This window comes from Diadema setosum, unplaced genomic scaffold, assembly GCF_964275005.1.
Source record: "Diadema setosum unplaced genomic scaffold, eeDiaSeto1 scaffold_24, whole genome shotgun sequence".
Taxonomy (NCBI): Eukaryota; Metazoa; Echinodermata; class Echinoidea; order Diadematoida; family Diadematidae; genus Diadema; species Diadema setosum.
Genome location: NW_027307651.1, coordinates 786,876 through 808,485, shown reverse-complemented (window position 1 = coordinate 808,485; position 21,610 = coordinate 786,876). Strand labels below are relative to the sequence as shown.

Sequence of the window (21,610 nt, the reverse complement as noted above, 5' to 3'; positions counted from 1 at the left end):
CTTTCTGTACCTATTGGGCACACTTGGAAGCTAAATTGAAGTTAAAGTTAAATGAAAATCGATTCTGTTCAATACTGTTTACATTGATTATTGTCCAGAGGCTTAATTATTTGAGGAAATCATGGGTGGTAGAGTAGGCCTTAAACTACTTGTAAATTCATGAAAATTCATGCAACTAGGTGTAAGGATGTTCATTAAGATTGCGAAATGTAAATGCTCTTTGCCCTTGAATTAATAGATACAGGCATCACAATCAACATTGTGCTGGCTGCATGTATACGTATATCCTAAAAGAAGAAATGTATTCATATTAGTGATTTGAATAATTATATCTATATGTATATTTATGCAGATTTTCATTGATTTTATACTATTGAATGTAGGTACTCCAGCAAGTATTCCTGGCAGTGAAGATAAGAGACACAAAGGGAACCACTTACAGATGAAACAATCAGAGATAGGGGCATGTGCAAGCCATTTGGCAGCCATTTTGCATATAATTATATGCATATATATGCAAATTATGTATGTAGGAATGCTTTTTGAGTTACAACTGACATCATGATTGTGTTTATTGACATGAAAAACATAAACATAGACACCAAAATTTACTTTCTACAGGTTTTATGTACGGAGATATTAAAAGGCCATTATGGCGGCCATTTTGAATGCATTTATATGCAAATTTATGCAAATTATGTACAAAGAAAAACTTTTAAGTTATTACTGATGTCATAATTGTACTCCTTGACCTAAAAAACATAGGTTTAGACACAAAAACTGACTTTCTATGGGTTCTGTGTCCCAAGATATAAGCATAAATAGGTTTTATGGCGGCCATTTTGAATTTATGCAAATTAGGCATTGATCCACCACTCGAATTTTAGGGAACTTTTAATCTGCTGTTTTGATAGCTCTTCCAGGTTAAATGCAAGTGGAATGGTTTCTGTTGCAATTTGTTTTGGGTCAGTCCATATTTTGACTGGACTAGTATTGCTGCACGCCCAAATACACCCATGTGAAGTGTATCATACCACCTTATAGAATGAAGTTTCTGACGAGATCAAGATGATATATTTTCGTTATGCATTATCTGCATAATTATATACCCTAAATTGTGTAGATAATAATGTTTAACCCATAACAATTCTTTCCAATACAAAACTTTTAGTGAAATACACAGCCTTGTAATTGATATTGCACAATGTTTTAAGATACATAGTCATCAGCCGTAACTTGTGTCAAGCTATATGCATCCATGTATGAATAAGAACGAGATGTCGAAAGACACTGCATCAATATTTGATTTTCAAGAGTTTAAGGAACAATTGGGCCATTGTTTCAGAGACTTTGTGATAAACATACTTAATGTTGATATAAGTGGCAGGGAGTATATCATGATTGAGTATAGCTCAGGGCCGGCGCACTGTTTTCAAAAGTGTGGGGGCTCACTTCCGGGTTTCATGAGCTAACAAGCAAAAAAAAAAAAAAAAAAAGAAAATATAAAAAAAAAAAAAGGTCCTCAGCTCATCTCTCCCCGTCCCCGTCCACTTCCGGGTTTCTTTAGCTGACAAGCAAAACAAAAAAAAAAAAAAAAAAAAAAAAAAGGTCCTCAGCTCATTCTCTCCCCTCCCATTTTAGTGCCACTTACGTACTTCCGGGTTGAAAAAAAAGTGTGTGGCACCCACGGCTGCGCCGCCCCTGTAGCTATATGCACGCATTTAACACGTTTGCATTCGTCTACGTGAACAATCACGATTTGTCAATAATGAGGTTGCTGTCATTAAAACTACGTTGTAAGTGCTTCGAGTTCGACAGTTGACGACTTTTTGGTAGGACGAATGGCTTCTGTTTTTTTTTTTCCTATCCATACATCTGACACGGAGGGCGTACAATCCCTTCAAAATGGCCTGAGCCAGTAGCACTGCAAAAGCCGCCCCAATTACGCTTGCGGTCGCGATTCCAGGGTAGTATTCGTAGTCAAGAATGGGAGAAATGAAGGGGTCTCCAAAAGGATCCGTTCCCCCAACCGCTCAGTAGATGACAGTGAAGAGCAAGTAGATGACCAGGTAGAATCCTGGGTAAACTGCGTGCACGAAGCGGACGACGATCAGTGTGAAGAAAATTTCCATGAAGCACACGATGGGAGGGAGGATAAATTATCCACGCTGATGTAGGCTATGATAAAAATAGGCAGTTTTGCCGTAATGAAATAGAATACGTCTATCCAAACACCTCCGGTTACGAGGGCGCAGGAAGTGGCGGCGATGTTAAAGAAACAACACTGAATCTGGTACCGAACTTTGTCTGAAATTAGCAAGAGATATGGGATCGAGAAAGATAGATTAGCGGTTATCAACATAAATTGTCACGACGAAGGACTCAAACGATATGAAAAATGATCAAGGACACTATGCAATGAGCTTAAGAGATTGCTATAAGCATGCTATTTAAAGAACCTTGGGAAGAGTTGCTTTTGCCCTTATTTTCTATAATGTAAAATTCAAATAAACGGAATTCTGTGTGAGGGAAAAATGTTATTGACAAAGAATTAACACAGAAGATTGAGTGGTATATTAAGACATATAAAGGATATAAAGGAGAAACGAAAAGATGGCCTCACCAGCAAATATGATACTACGTTGCTGGAGAATCCTTTTATTTTCGTTTTCAATGATGCGTGCTTTTAAGAGTGCCATTGATATTTTGTGAAATGAAGTTAAAAAAGAATATGGGCTGAAAACTATTGGTTAATATGCAGTTTACTTCAAACATTGTCAAAAGGAAACGGAAATCGGCATGTGAGCAGCCGAATCTTCCCTAATCATTTCGAGAAAATAGACCATGACAGAAACGGTGTAGATGCGAAACTAAATTTGTTTATTTATATCATAATTCTGTATAACTGCCTGGTGTTCGTGTCAGTGTGTGTGTGTGTGTGTGTGTGTGTGTTTTAAAGTACTTGAAAAATTATTCTACTTCTCAGTCAGCGGAGTTTCACAATTAGTTATATTAAGTAACTACACTGTCAAAACGCCTGTTTAACATAAGAATTAGACTTTGTCAAGGGGTAACCACGGATAACCTTTTCGAAGAAAGAGATGAGTGCATATGTGACAGTGTTTTTTTTTTTTTTTTTTTGATGAGGACTCAAATTAGGTGAATGGGTCAAACTAGTCAATCTGAATTTTTATCATATTTTCTAAAGGAACAAGTCTTCTATATTATGCTTAAGTTTGAGATCAAAAACAAAATTAATAGTAATTTTTTATAGGTTTTTTTTTGTAGTTTTGTAGTGTAGTGTGATTAGGTGTGTCTTAGAGTTCCCTTTCATTTCTCAAAACACTTTACACACTCTTCGCTATTAACTGTAAAAAATCTTTGGAAGGAGAATGCTACTGCTTTGAAAGTTCGCATTCGTCATGGTTAGAATGTGTTAATAGAGCATGATCACATTTACTTTACTGTGATAATAAAGAAGTTTTCCATCCTGATTTTTGTCCCATTTATTGCACTCAGCACGGCTCACGGTCAGATTAAGCACTTTTCCAGAGTGTGTGCTGTCCTTCCAATATTTTGATAGGTTAAGAGATTCTATTAGAATTGAGTTATACATTATTTTAAAGCTTAAAGTGTGCTCTTTTAGCATCTGCTTCAATAATTAAAATTTCGTGAAGGACGGCTTGTTTGTTGTTGGTTTTGTGATGCGGGTCACATATATCATGCAAGGCTCGACACTATTGTCTTCCTCTGGTGGCTTGTTAGGGCCACTAAAATCTGCACATCTGAAATTTTGGTGGCCCCCAAAAGGAAATAAAAGCAGAAATGCAATCCTTAGTTACCGTATTTGGCCACTCAACCTTTTGGGAAATCTGGTAGCCAAACATCAATTCTAGTTGCATCAGGCCACCGCTAACTTTGGGCCCTGCATATAACTTGGGCTTTATATCAGAACCTCTCGTTTCCTTTCATGTCAGCTCCCCCCCCCCACATAACACTAACACCATTAGGAATACCTTCAAATATTGCATTTCCTGCTCTTTACGAAGTCCACAGCATTAAAGAAGGCAAGGCACACATAACACACGAAGGCAGTATACGTCCAGACAGAAAGGTAAAGGAAGAACGTCGCGCCCAGTGCCTTTACTCCGAGTACAACGTACGTAATGAAAAATACGAAGAAATAGGCGGCGAGTGCGGTCCGATAGATCGCGTACAACCAGAATGGTATTGGTATTCGGGGCTGAAAGAGAAAAACAAAATGTTTGACACAGTTTTTGACGATATCAATAGCAATTTCAAACAAGCTGCTCAAATTATTCCGCATAAATAAGGCCCAGACTTCATCATTAAAAATGGGTAAAAATCTCTACTCTTGAAAAAACAAAACAAAAAAAAAAAAAAAACCGTCATTCTTCCTTTACGAATGTGTATATGGGTGCAAGATTTTAAAATGAAAATTGTATGAAACTATGTGTAAAACAATTCCTATATCATTGGGAGCATTGTGATATTTTGATGTGCATGTCAGTGGAGGGGCAATATTCTTTATTTTGCACAGATCATCACATAATATACCTGTAAATGCATATCTACTAGTTTCATTCAAAATGAAGGTATGTAATGGAGATATAGACAATAACGAGATTTTACAGAATAGCGTACGTCGTACTTACGTCACGGTTGAGTGATCATGTTGAGATACAAGATCTATGAGACATGAGACATATTAAGTGACGCAAGTTCCAAGAAAAAAGAAATCATACATGATAAGAAGGTGAAAAGTGCTCATATATGATACGGATCACCTAACTATTAATTCTACCAGCGTTCACATGGCACTTTATACCGCTTTCAGTTTCATTGTGGCAAAATGACGACGCTCGAAGTAAATTTCAGCTGATAAACTTCTTGACTCTTTGTAGACTAACATTACACACGTCATTCCCGCCTCATACTCACGTGTTGTGTGGACACGTCCCTCAGTCGTTCAAAACAAAGTTTGAAGTCCGCCCATTTAATGGAGTACCACTTTTTGCCCTCATCTTCACTATTCATGGCTGTCTGCACGGTCGATGTTAGTTCCGCCGAAACTGGACAATGTGAATAGTCATGACTCGAAAAGAACACTCTTAATTAGGCGCGAGTTGTTCGTATATTTTTTTTTAATCTATTACCGAGTCTGTCACAAAATTATTACGCAGAAATGACGAAAATGGTTGATTAGAAAAATATAAATTATATAAATGCGACAATTCGAGAGGTAGAGAATGTTGCAGACATCTATATAGTTCATGCTTTTTCACAGGTTTTATGAAGAAAACAAACAAACAAAATTGAACAAATAAAGATAGAAACATAAAATGATACCTCTTTGCGACGCGACGTCCTGATCGCATTTTTGCGAAAATTTTGCAACAAGGAGAACCAGGATGGTTACAGGAGCTGGTATACCAATGACAAGTCCAAAGATGAGACCGACAATATCCCGTTCTCCTGAAATTTGATATAGATACGGTAAAAACACGTTATTCACTAAACCATAGAGTGCCATTAAAAATGTCCATAAGTACCTCGATGATTTTTAACTACGTCGATATTATTTGGCGTAACCGTAGCGCGTACATGTGTATTAAAGCTGACTTTACGGTACAATCGCTGTGCAGAAAAAATACATTATAAAAGGCCCTTATATAATTGCCGTCAGCTCTTTCCTTTCTTATTTTTTTTTTTTTTTTGATGCGAGTGTTTTTGATAGAAAAGTAAACTCACATTTGTTTGTGTTGTCAATCAGTTACGGTTTCCTGAAATTACCCCCTCAGATTAGATTCTAAGGTGACAAATCAGAATGAAAACGTTTGTTGAACTATAATATTATTTTTGTTTCTTTTTTTTTGTTGGGCATACTTTCTTTTTTCGTAGTTGTAGTGACAGTAGAAGCTAAAGACCCGATACTATTCAGAAACACAAACTTCCAAACTTTTTCACAGAACCTGATATACTAGTAGGCAGAAGAGTGATTTCTTTGGTCGACGTTCCATTCACAGAGTCGCCGGTAGCTATGCACACGAAGGTTTGCTCTGCTGCCTGTTTGGCTGAAACAGCGATCTTCTCGTACCCCTCATATCTGTCGACAGATATTGTCTGTTGCGAATCCACGGATTTTAGTCTGTTTCCAGACTCATCGGTCCACATCATAGAAACATCTGGCTTGGATGCATTCAGGACACAGGTAAGTATAATGGAAGTAACGTCGGATGGAGTTTGGTACGTACACCTGCTTTGATGGGACTGGCTCTTATCAACACATTTCACAATTGCATGTTGCGATGCCATCGCTGGGGAAACAGAAATTCATGAGACACGAGACACACATTGGTTCTCTCCAATGTTTTCGTCATACGACTGTACTCCACAATATGTAGCTACTAACGTTGAAACAATTCATGTGATGTAGCCGTGCATCACATAACCATCAACAAGTCACCAGGTATGGATTATTTTTCTTTTAGGGCAGATTCTGAAATAACTGAATTTAAGCTTTGAAATGATGTATAATTTTATCTGGTCACCTATAAGATATTGGAAAGAAAGCATACACTCTTGAAGAGTGTGTACTGAGTAAAGAGGCTCCAAAGCAGAGGGTCTATTCCAGCGGTCAATAAATGGGATAAACAGAATGTATCAATTACGAATTATCAAATTAAGCTGATTTGAGCATGTTATCTATCCATTTCAAACAACAACTTTCAAAGCAGTAGCATCGTCCTTTCCAAAAATTATTAGAGTTGAAAGCGAAGAGTATAATTATATAAAGGATTTTGAAATAATTATATAGGGCCTCTTAGAAATAGCTATTATAGAACAACTACTTTACAAAATAAGTGTTCTAAAAATAATGCCAAAATTTTCTACTCATGTCATGATTCCAAACTTTAGAATAATGCAAAAGAAGAATTGCTACTTCACAAACTATGAACGATTCAAGATTGACTAGGTTGAACCGTTTCACCTATTTTGAGGTCTCACGTAAACTCAGAGTGTGTGACTTTTTGTTGGTTTTGTGAGGCATGGTCACTTCTAATTTATGACATTGATTGTATTTTTTTTTTTGTATACTATACAAAAAAATACAATTTTCAATATAATATATTATATTATATATTGAAAATGGATTGCAGAAACAAACTGAAATAAACTGAACAGAATAAAAGTGAACAGAAAAGCAGGACCGTAATATACTCTGTTATTGTGTGTGTATGTGTGTGTGTGAGTGTGTGTTCTATTCCTTGATATGAAGGCTTGTCTTCATCTAGGTAAGAAAGTAAAATGTTTCATAGTCAAAACACGCATCATCCCCGCATCGTTTATTTGTTTTAAGACTTTGGATCAACTGCATAAATAGCACACGGATATATTATTCAGTAACATTGTGAAATAGTCAAACAAAGTTTTTTTTTGTGTGTGATCTTAGACCTATAATCTTTATTCGTTATTTTCTTAATTTCTATACCAAATCACAGTAAAACTATGCTCTTTTCAAAATTAAAGGGACATTCCGGACAATTAATATAATTTCACATCATGTAGGACATAAATCGATAGCTCCATGTATAGATTCCTGGAATTTATTGTTATCCTTGAGCAGAGAAACCAATAAACTGTACACTCAACAGTGATGATAACACCAGAGCCTCATATATTTCAGAATTTTTCAGCTTAATTCCATTACAACACCGCTTGCTTAAAAAGTTCACCGAGAAGACTCCATGCATGCCTTCTTCTTTTGTTCTGCTTCATTGAGCCCCATCTCATGCATTCTTATGGCGAGGCTGCCATGTTATCATCCTTGTTCACTGCAATTCGTTATAAATTTTGAAAGCATTCTCATTCCTTATCCCAATCACTATAAATTCTGAAACTCTGTACTCAGTTTAACTAATTTGTAGTTGTTCAAGTGTAAAAGTCTGAAAATCATCCGGAGGTCCCCTTTAACGGAACTTTACGACACACGCAAATCTCCAATCTGGATGTGGATAACAGTATTCTCCTAAAAAAACAAAACTTAATCTCTAATTGTATAAAACGGTCTGACGTTCTCAACAATCACGCCTATAAATCTTTTTACAATTTTTATTGACGAATTGTACGTCCAAACATTCTAATGTTACACAGATTAGATGAGTTGCATTACAACAAGCAGCAAGCTATGAAACCACACTACCCTCTTTAGATAACAAAGTATTTTTGCGCCTATAATCAACAGGAAGTCAATTGTTTTACTAGTACAACGTGAATGCATCTGAACAAAATGAGTGGAAATGTGAAACCAGCAGGATTGAGCAAACCGGCATTTACGTCCTTGTAAACAATGACATTCAGCTATATTACTTTGATTTGTACTTTGTTAAGGCCTGATTACGCTGAACTAATATGAATGATTACGGATTCATAAAATAAAGACACATGTTACCTTCTGCCGTGAGTCCGCAGAACACAGAAGCAGTTAATGTTAATAACAGAACGACGGCGGATTTTTCATCCATCATACGCAGACATAGACGGAGACAATTTATGCATAATTAAGTGATACACGTGTCGATCGTAATGTCCGACAAGCGAGTCAACGATCGCAGTCATCACAGGTCTCTGATATTTAAAAGAGGGCGATTGTCGAGCATGTTTCGTGCAGTGTAACCTTTCTAGACAAGCACATGCAGTTCCTTCATAAAAAAACAGAGCTAATGTGAGGGAAAATGTAACGCTCCTTCCCACGATGCAGCTGTGTGTTTGCTAGTTTGTCTCACATCTTGCAGACAGCGTGACGTGAACATGCCAGTTTCAAAGGAGATACGCTTGATTCACTTTCAATGAGGAATGATATGTGACCGTGCACCTCAAAACGAACATAAAGTCGCACACACTGATTTTGCGTGAGGACTGAAAATAAGTGAAATGGGTCAACCTAGCCGAACATGACTTTTCCATATTTTCTGAAAGAGCGGGTCTTCTTTTACATTATGATAAAATTTGGTATCATGAAACGGGCAGGAAAGTGCTTTTTTTTTTTTTTTTTGCAGTTTATCTCGAACAATTTTGGTAGAATAGCGTGATTAGGTGTGTCTTTAGAATCCCTTTTTCATTTCTGAAAAACCTTGTCCACACTCTTCACTTTCAACTCTAATAACTTTTGAAAAGATAGTGCTACTGCTTTGAAAGTTGGCATTAATTATGGACAGAATGTGTTAATGAGGCATGCTTAATTTCAGTGTAATCTAATAATCCCTTCATTGTTGTTACTCTGGTGGTTTACTTCCTGTTTTTTGTCCCATTCATTGCACAGCCAGCACGGTTTGGTAAAGATTAAGCGCTTGAATAGACACCGTACTTCAGAGCCTCTTTTCTCAGTTCACACTTTTCCTGAGTTTGTACTTTCTTTCCAATATTTAGATAGGTTAGGAGAGTCCATTTGATTTGAGTTATCATTTTAAAGCTTAAAGTCTGCTCTTTCAGAATATGGTCTTAACTAAAAATTCAGGTCTATCGACTCTTTGTTTGTTTTGAGGTGCAGGGTCACCTTATGTGCGTGTTCGTTAGAATGTGACGAGTGCATAGTAATGATTCTGAATTAGGCACAGAACGACAAAGGGTTTTTCACATCAGCCCGATGTTTCGAAATAGCGCGCTATTTTGCTGACTATTTTCTGCGAAAAATATCTCGAGCTAGGATTTTTATCGGGCTGATGTGAAAACGCCTAAAAGGCTGTTTGCCTTTTCCACAGCCAACGTCCTAACTGTAAGGTTATTTCTTGTGTGCTAGCTATGCGGCTGACGTGCATGCATTGTGTAGTGCTTGGATGAGCATCTATTATCATTGCCATGATGAACAATAGGCGTTTTCACATCAGCCCGGTAAAAATCCAAGCTCGAGATATTTTTTAATTTCCCAAGTCAGAAAATAGCGCGCTATTTCGAAACATCGGGCTTATGTGTAAACGCCTATATGACTCCAGCTGAATTGATTTCAATAGTAATAGGCGTTTTCACATCAGCCCGATAAGAATCCGAGCTCGAGATATTTTTCGCTATTGCGAATTAGCGCGCTATGTTATTTCCTATTCACATCAGCCCGAGGAGAATTAGCCCGAATTTTTGTCGAGTTAATTCGACAGCTGAGTATGTGCAAACAGCATCAGTAATGTGTGTGCCCTCTCAAAAATTTCTCATGATTTGTTTGCAGTTTGCCTCGATCGATCGGGTCACACACGCCAGGCATGAGAATATGTATCGCGCTAATTTCTCGAATCGTTTTCACAATATCAAATACCACGCTACTATCCCGCTATTTCAGAAATTTCCCGAGTTGGACTCGAGAAATTTTCTCGAGCAGAGCGATACAATTAGCGCGCTAATTTGTGTTCACATCATCAAATAGCGCGCTATTTCGAAACTTCGGGCTGATGTGAAAACGCCTAATGTCGATGACAATGCTAACTGACAAGTACATTTCATTATCATTTTATTGCATTGTAACTTGCTCTAATATTTGTCGGATGACAAATTAAAAGAATAAATTTAACTGAATTGGAGCTTGGATCTTGCTAAGTAGTTTTCTCCATTCCTGACTGCTTTCTCTCTTTCCGCCTTTTCTTTTTTTTTTCCAGCTTTGTAGTATGCATAGGTTTTCTTATAATTATTCTACTCTATTGTACATTCCATATCTTATTATACACTGAACTCCACGATTCACATAGCGTTAAGTATTTTACTTGTGCAAACCGATCAAACAAAATGATTGTTTGATGCCTTCTTTGCATTTTGTCTCACTCTTTGTCAATGACAAAAAAAAAACCAATCAAAAACAAATGAATGGAAGTAGACGTAAGTGCATTGCAACACCAAAATAAAGGAAACTAGTTCAGCAAGTGGTTGTGATTCTGCAAGTCAATGAATTCATTATATGGGAAAAAATATAACACAATAGACTCAGAGTACACACAAAAAAAATCAAACATAGAAAAAGTGTATGTATACATACAGAACATGGAGAGAATACAGGCAATGACAAGAGACTGACGTGGACAAACTAACAATGATAGAGATCCCATAACACATTATTAAACTTTAAAACCAAAATCACCCTTTATATATGATAGACATAATCAGACTTAACTGCTGCTGTTTTAAATGAAACCTGAAAAACGGTTTTGAAACATTATTGTTATCATCATTAGTCAACACTACTACTATTACTACTGTTGTCCAGTCTTATTTACATAGCGCAGCCACTTCAGTGATTTGAGCACTGTTCTCCTGGTGGGCCCTGCTCACAGCACAAACATAAATAACAGTACAAATACAAATACAAATACAAATACAAATACATATACAGAGACAAAAATGAATTAATAAGAATCTAAAAAGTGCAAATGAGTATTACTTCTAAACATGTTTTAGATAAGCTCCACAACTAAAAAGATAACAGTTCTATACGTACGGCAAATGGGTGTAATGCTTTTGCGTACAAGAAGACTGTTTTAGGAAATGAAAACGTCTCTCTTCTGCTTTCCGTACTATACCTTTTAGGAATAATTTTATGAGACCGCTATTTCGTGATTTTCTTGTTCTGTAGCCATGAGTTAATCTGTGTGAGGTAAGAAGCTGGTGAATTGCCTTAAAGGACGTCATACATGTTAATTATTTTGTCGTAACTGAATTTCTTTGTTCCTTCATAGGCATCCCTTCTAGTAATTTCAACAATTGAAGTTTTGGACCTTGCATAGTTTCTTCTAGTACTGTTCCAGCCATTTGCTTATTGTTTAACAAGAATGTCAAAATTCTGTTGGTTACAGTTACTATTCAGGCATTGCAACATTTCGAAAATATGACAGTGAAAGGGAATTTGCCATCAATTTCACACTTTCTAGAGTTGGATATTTCCTCACACTTCGAAGGAGACCTTATATGGAAGCCAGTTATTTGCTTTTGATAATCAATTTCTCAGTTCAACTCGGGTCCGAATCACTAAACATTATTACTGTATCGTCAGCATACATCCGAATGGTGCTTTTCAAGATTGCTTTAGGAAGGTCATTCATGATTATTCGAGCCCTGTGGTACACCATAGATCATGGACGAACTCAGATGAACAACCTTGTACGAATGTACATTGTGCCCTATCACTTATAGATATGGCCATAACCGAGTGTGAAAAGGACCTTTAACACGATACATTAATGATACCTGGTGTTTGTGCAAACATTTTTTTTTTCGAGATAATCGGCAAAATAAAATTAGAATGTTGGTTAATAGTATTATTGTATTATTGCTACTTGTTGAATGCACCAAACTTTTAATGTTCCATCGATGATGTCCTCTCATTTGGAGTTCCCACGTAAAATTATCTGAGGAGACATTCATAAATAAAATCAGATAGTCTAATCCACTTAAAGGGGGTACTTCTTCAGCTATGTCTTTCAATGTTATTACAATATAATAAAGATCTCAATCTTTGGGATTATGGTTCTTCATTTTTTTTCCCCTTGCGGTATAACTATATTAATTCTCTTGCCATTAGTGACACGGTGATTTTCACCTTGTGTGAAACTATGTTTCTACTCTCTGCATCTTTATCTTTTCATATTATTTGGATCTTATAGCTTTATAAGTTCGCTTTCATGTACCTCGTGGTATTGACATGATCACAATTGCATGATTATGAATATGCATTTCGTTACCTTAACCATATAATATTCACTGTTTGTTTACTATTAAACTGTATTTTTTCTCTCATTTTGAGATTTGTTTTTTTTATTTGAGACAATAATTGAAACATCCAACAAAAGTGAAGTCAGTGGAATTGTTTATCAATTAGGTATACGACTGTACTGGCATATTGAGAGAGGTATGATTACATCTGTCATTTTTGACTTCTTTATGCCTGTTTTGACTTGAGCGTACCTTTCATACTATGCAACGCCCACATGTTTACGTCATTTGAATTATCTGGTTCCACGTCAGAAACAGGTTTAAACAAGAAATAAAATTCTGGTGCTGAGAAATCGCTGCATGCTCAAATACACCCAGACGCAGAGTGCCGTATGATGTCATTTGAGAGACAAAATCAAGAGTTACTCTTCCTCACCAGTATTCTTCTTATGCAGCAGACCTATAAGATAGAATATTAGATTCAGTACCCTCAATCGCATACATTATAATGATGTGCAACTAAAAATGTGTTCTCTTTCACAGACAGAAAAGAAAAAAAGAACAATACAAATCATTGGTCTTGCATGTTCAAAAACACATAATCATCATCGATAATGTATGTAGTGTTATACAAACTGAAACGCGGAAGACTATTAAGCCATAAAAATATATCCATAATGTATTTTTGGTACCTTCAATGAATGATTAAACAATTATTTTAGAGACATTGAGATCACCGTAGTTCATCTTTACGTCTCTTCTGTATTTCAGTCAGCATCAGCATGATTTGTTGGCAGTTAGTAATATGGTCAAGTCCGGCCATATGTATTGAGCAAGCCATCTGCCCTAGTAGACCATTTTGTGTAGACAAATACTACAGGTGCCAAACATGAAAACTATTTGGTCAGTGCTTCGAGTTCGACAGATACCTGTTCGTCAGTAGTGGAAACGGTATGTTCTGTTCTCCTACTATCCAAACATCGGACACGAAGGGCATACAATCCCTTCAAAATGGCTTGAGCAAGCATCCCTACAAAGGTCACAATGATCACGGTTATAGCCGCTACGATAGGGTTGTTTCCGAAGTCGAGAATGGCAGAAATGGCTGGGCTTCCAAAGGGTCCTTTCCCCCAGCTGCCCAACAGATGACGGCGAAGAGCAGGTAGATATTTAGGTACAAGAACGGGTAGACCACGTGCACGAAGCGGACGACAATCAGGGTCAGGAAGATTTCGATGAGGCACACGACGGTGGGAAGGAGGTTTAGGCTGATGTAAATAAAGGTCGGGATCTTTTCCCATATGAAATAGTACAGCCTCCCCCAGTAGAAAGCAGGTATGATGATCGCAAGGAGTGGCGGAGAGGTTAAAGAGAAGCCACTGGATCTGATACCGACTTTTGCCTGAAAGTAAAACAATAGATGACTGGGATAAAAAGGAGAAAATTACGCTGGTCATCAAAAAACGAGAACGAAAAGAGTCAAATGACCCAATATTACACTGATGACATGGAATAAGAGAGTTGGCCATAGTTGCTTTCTGTAGAAATTGCCATCAGTTTCTCTGAAGATATGCATGTCTGTTTTGTGTCGTCGTCCAAATTATTCCATGAAATGTTAAATCAATCAAGCCAATGTCCTCAGCAGCAATAACGTTGCACTGTTGTTGAAATGCGTGGTTATTTGCTTAATGCTGAATTCGGTTGCCGTAAGGTAAATAGGGTAGTTACCGTACTTTAAATACATTGTACTTTTTTCCTTAAAATTATATCAACAAAAAAGCGCTCTTGAAAAAACAAACCTCACTTGAATTAGACTTTGAATTGTGCAAAATGAATTACCATGGTAATATCATCAACCGATATTAAAGATTATATGAAATGATGTATTTTTTCGGGTGTTTTTTTTTTTCGTCCTGTAAATATTAACACTGTGTAGCCAATCACACCCATGTGTGCCTAAGTGTTTTAAACTGCCATTGCTTTTGCACGAAACGATTGACCTTCTCTGGTACGTATGTATTTTATATACACATTATCTTGAGAATGAATGCAATCAAGATTAATCATAAATACAAAAACAAGGTTTAAATGAGCGTTAATTGCAAGTGCAAAATGTGAATATTTGATAATACCTACATAATTTTACCTTACTCAGTTCTTTCCGTAAACAGGAGCGTAAAAATAGTATACGAATATATGTAATGCGCAGGATGGGAGGGCATTCAGTGGGAATGCAGCCCTCTAAAAGGGTATTTACAATGGTGCAACATTCACGAGGCGCAGTTGAGTGCATGTTGCACAAGATTGTGAATGGTACGTCGAGAGTAAGCTACATGACTACATCTGCACTAATTCGCAAACTGTGCATTAATTGTTTTATAATGGTTCTTTGAACTCTTTTTTTTTCTTTTCATCAGTGGCTAAGTACAAGTCAGTTGCATACACAGAACAGGACCTGCTCAAACGCCAAATTATGATGTCCGAAGAAATCGTCTAATCACCCTGGACACGAACTAGAATACTGTTGACAGAGAATAGGTAATATTTTATCATTAAAAACTGATTGAGTACGTACTGTTAAAATATGCAGTTGAGACGTCAGTGAGCCTGATTACGACAAGCCACAGTCAGGTGTGTATCTCTGAGCGGTTGGTGGTAAAAACTTATGCCCGCTGGGCATATGTTAAGCAAAAATGAAAGAGTGGAAAAACTGATCTCGGCCTATCACTTTTTGTTGGGATCAATATCACCATTACATAATATAGTTTAGTGTGGTATTCACTTCCTGTAAAACAATGACAAATAAAACCCTGGACAGGTTGCCAAGATTTATTGACCACAACAAAAACGTATGGTGATGTTTGTTTATTGAAATTCTCATTTCATGTATTTGAGTGTGTGTGTAGGTGTGTGCGTGTGTGCTGTGTTTGTGTTTGTGTATTTATCCCCCGCTGCTCATCAGAGTTTTGCAATTCTTTGAATAAAGTCAGCGCATTGATAAAAAATGTCTTATGATACCAGTTGAGTTAAAACTTCGTCGAAGGGTGAACACAAGATAGTCTCAAGCAAATTTTCATCCTGCCATAACCTTTGCGAGTGAAACCAAGTATGGACAGTGAAAAAAATCACATCCTGTTAATGATTTTTTTTTTTTTTTTTTTTTTTGGGGGGGGGGGGGCAATCGTTGGCTTTCGTGTTTTGTTTCCACTCTAGCCGTACACAACATTCTACCTTCGAGTTCTGCATTCGTCCTGCTCTTCTTGAGGTCCATCACAGCGTTAAGACAGGCAAAGCCCACAAAACATGTTGCAGGAGTACATGTCCAAAAAGGAAGGTAAATGATGAACTTTGGGCCCAGTGCCTCCTCTGCGAGTTCGACATAAGTTATCAAAAACGCGATGAAATAGACGGCGACTGCGAACCGATAGATGATGTAGAAGAAGAAAGGTATTTTTGGCTGAAAGAGAGAAAGAGGATCTGGTTTGATAATTGAAAGTGTTTTCACAAACATTGTTCGAATGATACTTAACTGTTGAGTAATAAAAAGGGCTACGAGTGGAAAAGCGACTTACTACGAGGCAATTAACGAGTTTGCCCGATTGAGACCGAGTGGCACCAATGGTCTCGCGTTTACTCATCTCTCGCAATGCTCGGTGTGCTGAGTTTCATTCCTCAGCTACGATGCCTTGTAATAAAGCTACGTCACCTGCTGAGCCAAAGTGTGTTTGAGAAACATAATTATTTTGTTTCATAAAAATACTTTTTCTTCTTGAATAAAAGGTAATACCTTAGCTATTTTCATTCTTGACGGTACAATTCTAAGATATGTAAGTAAAGATAAGTAGTTTACGAGAAATATCCTTCTCCTTACTAGAATTATTACCATTAATCTACTTCTGTTTTTAAGTTGCTTTTTTTTTATTCGATACTTGTAAATTTGCCGGGTCAAAAATAAGGAATCAGGGAGGTTATCACGGAAAAAGTATGAAATGTCTTTGTAAGGGTGCATTTTTTTCGCCAAATCGGGTCCTATTCTCACACAAAAATTAAGTTACTCTGCATAGCATAATTATCCTTTGTGATTTCATTATCAATTTCCATGACTTTATTACCCTGATAATTTTCATTATTAAAATCATTTTTGTATCTCTCCTTGTTTCTGTCATAATTTTACAGATACTATTCAATTGCTTCATAAAATATTCTCTTTTTCAATAACGTCAAAAAATTGAACAAAGTATTATTACGTCTGATATTATAATATCTATCAAATTCTCAAGAAACCTATTTGCCTATTAGGTATACCGTTTTCATTTGTTAATAATAAAAAAATACATATTTTTTTCCTATTTACACAATTTAACAAAAACTTATATAACCATGGCTGCTTTGGAAGTTCTTTTTGTCTATAATCATTCTTCTCTACCCCCTATAATTATTCACTTTTGCGTTTTTCCGAGTGCTGCGTCTTCAGAGTGCGTTTTTTTTTTATTACCCTGTTTTTCTCCATGAGCAGCAGAGAGGACTGCAGTATCCAAACTATGATTTTTCAATCAGTCCTGTCTATATAAAACTGCTTTCTAAACCCCAATTTTCTATACGTTAACCAATTCTATATGAACTTGTTCAAATAAATGTCTTATTTTATGGCATGTAATATATATACTCCTAGATGGGTCATTTGGAAGACATTTCCATTTGTTTTATATGCTAATTTATTTGTACATGTTCAATGGCAGTTTACGCAATGGAGACACGAAAATTGTCTCCTTAATGACCAGTTGTCTCCCTAATGAAGACACTTCCCCCCAATATGTCTCCCTAAGGTGCCAACTAGGGATATATATATATATATATATATATATATATATATGAAGAGTTTGTTTGCAAAAACCGATAAGTCCATATTTGCCAAATTGAGATATTTGCGATTAAAGGTCAAGAAAAATAAAGAGAATAATAAGAAAATTTTGCTTCTTTTGACCATAACTTCAAAAATATACCTTTATATGTAGTGCCCGATATATCATTTAAAAGGTATTATTTTGTACTTTATGACAGAGATCGTACTTCAAAATCTTCAAAAATTGACTTATCGGTTTTTGCAAACAAACCCTTCATATATATATATATATATATATTGTACTTATAATATCCCAAGCTGATGAAAAAAATTGTGTCCATACAACTAAATTGTGTTTAATGTGATTGTGTAAAACTGTTGTCAATAAAAATAATGACTTGGAAATGAGCCCAATGGTGTCTGTGAAATCGTTGAAATGAATTGCAGTCATTCTGCCGTGGCATTATTATACATATATATTTTAGATTATGTGAGCATATTCTTCTTTTTTACCTAAGTAGGGGTGCATATAGTTGTCAAAATCACTAGGAATCTTTTTTATACTTAAAGAATAACATATTTTCCTTATCTGAATATTTCAACAAAGACGAATTAACCACGTCAGCCTGAGATTTTTTATATTATTATTCAATTTCTTCAAAGTGATTCTTTCCTCCCAACATGTGTCAAATATACAGTATATAGATATTAATGGACATATCTATTTTATATTCATAACGATTTTTCGCCCTATAGACTATTGCAACCACCTCAACTTGCTCAAGATAAACTCTTTGAATTGTGCATATCTTTTGCTTTCAGCATCATCGAAGGGGAGGCCTACACAACACCACTGGTGACATTTCACTAATACACTTCTTGTCTGCATGAACAGGGATGTCACCCTTCACGGTGACCTTCTTATAACTACCTCAAAATATACTTACGCGCGGTGTCGATACATCTTTGAGTCGTCTGCAACAAAGGTTGAAATCTGCCCATTGTATGGAGTACCACGCTCTGCACTCATCTTCACTCTTTGGTATTGTCTGCCCGGTCCGTGGTGGTTCTTCCGAAATTGGACAACAGGAACAGCGATTTTATAAACCTTACAGGCTACAGTAAAGGGCGAGCTGCTTCCATTAAAAAAAAAAAAAAAAAGCAGAATATGTATTCCTGAATCTGTACCGAAGCTATTACCAGGACAAGGCAGAAGTAATTGATTAAAGGCAGACTGGCAAACTTTGGATCCGAAATCCTCAGAATAAACAAGCTTGTTTATTCCAGATCCCCCCAAATAATAATAATAATAATAATAATAATAATAATAATAATAATAATAATAATAACAATAAAACTGAGTCGTCATGGTCGTGCGACCGAAAGTCTTATAGTGTGCGGTGGCCTTCAACACAATGTTGATCGTATAGATAGAAAGTTACAAACATCCTTCGTCATTCTGTTTTACTGGTTATAAAAACACACACACACACAATCGAATTAATAAACGACGAAAAAAAAAAAAGCCTCTTTGCTGTAGGTAGTCCTTACCGCGTTTTAGCAGAAACTTTCGAACAAGGAGAAATAGGATGAATACGGCCGCAGGTATACCAACGACTAGTCCAACGATGAGACCGATATTATTGCTCTTTCCTGAAATTTGATATAAACACGGTCAAAATGCGATATTAACTACTTACTTGAGTTATTATAGAAGTTGTACAAATTATGTCGACATAACTGTCAACGTAATTTTACATCGACGTATTCTGTAAGAAACAACAACAACAACAGAAAGCCCAAAACACCAAAACTGAGCATCTGAAGTTCCCGTGTTGTTATGATTGGGACTTGTTGGCCTTATTTGCCTAGTGTCGAACTTATGGGTTGTATGACCCATGGTGCCGGTCTCGTTGACTACACGGGTACAACCGTTGTTCACAAAATTACATCGTTATAGGACCTTTTCTTTACTCAGTGAAGCTAATTAAGGCCCTCTTTAAACATGTGTTTTTAATAGTAAAAGGCACTTATAAGTTTTTGTGGTTGATGAATTAAACTCCTAAAACTACCCGCTCAGATTAGACTTTCCCGAGACGAATTAGAATCAAGGCATAACATGACTCATTATTATTCAAGAACAGAAAATTGGCAACTTTTCACAGAACCTGAAAGAGGCAGAAGAGTAATTTATTTGGTTGACGTTCCATTCATCGAGTCACCGGTAGCTGTACACACGAATGTTTGCTCTGCCCCATGTTTAGCTGAAACTGTGATTTTCTCGAACCGCTCGTATGTGTCGTCAGATAGTATTGTCTGTCGCGAAGCCATAGATTTCAGTCTCTTTCCAGACTCATCCGTCCACATCATAGAAACATCAGGTTTGAATCCACTCATGACACATGTAAGTATGATGGAAGTAGCGTTGGACGGAGTTTGGTACGTACACCCGCTTTGATGTGACTGGCTCTTATGGACGCATTCCTTGATTGCATGTTTTGATGCCATCGCTGGGGAAACAGAAAGTTCATGAGATGACACACATTTTCTCACTTAGCAAATAACTAAGGTAGCTTTCATTTACTTCAATCATCTAAATCGAGGAAATACAGCTACATATTTGCGGTTTGGTTTTCTATTGTACAAATAAGGCTAGAAAGTGCAAAATGCAAATACTATGCAAATTTGGCAAGCGTTAAAAAAAAAGAAAAAGAAGTATGTCATGACACGCGCATACTCCACGAAAAATAGCGCATTTACATGTGACATCATGTAGCACCTCTACGGGTGCAAATTTGCACCTTACAGCCGTTGAGCACCTTTCAGGGTCCCACTTTGCACCTTTCTGGTCTGAAATGTTCTGCCAGTGTTTCACATGTGAAGGTGCAATGTTGAAGCTCATTTTTTCTTGATAAGTATATACGACTCCATATCTCGTATTGTGACTGTCACATCCACTCAGTTCTAAATTTCATTTCTGCCACCGCCATCTTCTAAAAGGTTATAGTTGTGAGGTATATTATCATATTGGCTGATACTTCTTTATTTTTTATTTTTTTTCAACGCCTCTTTACTTCAACAATCGACATAAGTACTGGATACGATACTGATAATATATTTATTAAAAATTATATTGCAAATTCTTAATCTTCTTACGTATATTTTGAATCTGACACGTTCATCAGGCATAATAACAAGCGATTTGAAAATAGCTGACGTTGTCCCGATATTGAAAAAGGGGTGATGAATTTGATGTATTTAATTATAAACATATATCTTCGCTTACATATATTTCTAACATTTTAGACAAAATAGTGTGTATCAGGATTGCCTATTTCTTTAATAATGATTTATTTTTCTATATCAGTTTGGATTGAAAGTGAGGCACAGCATAACACAACATATCATACTAACTTTCATACATCTATAAAAAGTAACTACAGCAATTGATAACTAATGTCACACTTGGAATTTTCCTAGACCTCTCTAGTGGGAGGTTTGTGTGAAATTGCATCCATGTGTATAATTTGTTCACGCTTATATATTGTCATATTCTGTTTCCTTTAAACTTACTTATTCCATAGAAGCTTATTATATTTTCAGTAAGTTCCTCCCACCAATTTAGATTGTACCAATCATAAAGGTCGTATACTTGTGTACTTTAGACTTGGAATAGGCCACTTTTAATTGTCTTTACTCGTTTGCATCTGGAGTTTCATCCGGTTTTACACATATACATGTGAATACAATTGTTAAGATTTACATGTGTTCTGTTTGCGTGGTGATATAGGTGAGTTGAAATAGATATGTTATAATCATGTACATGTAATCTGAATGTAATTGTAATTGATACTATCAATTAAACGGGTCTCGCGTAAGACAAAGTATGCTGTTTTATATCATGTTTCCGAATTGACTAGGACTTTTTTTTTCTTATTTCATTGCAATGACTTCTTTAAATATGTATGTCATGTTTCATTCCATAACTACAATTGTTGATTTTTCTCCTTGCCATTTCGAATTTACCCAGACTTTGTTACTTCACCTTCATGACGAGTT

At 36.3% G+C, this 21,610-nt stretch overlaps 2 pseudogenes; both read right to left on the bottom strand.

Moving 5' to 3' along the window:
• Positions 1 to 365: 365 nt before the first annotated feature.
• LOC140245721 (uncharacterized) lies at positions 366 to 6,198 on the bottom strand (annotated as a pseudogene).
• A 7,573-nt stretch (positions 6,199 to 13,771) lies between these two features.
• On the bottom strand, positions 13,772 to 20,059 carry LOC140245720 (uncharacterized; annotated as a pseudogene).
• Positions 20,060 to 21,610: the final 1,551 nt, after the last annotated feature.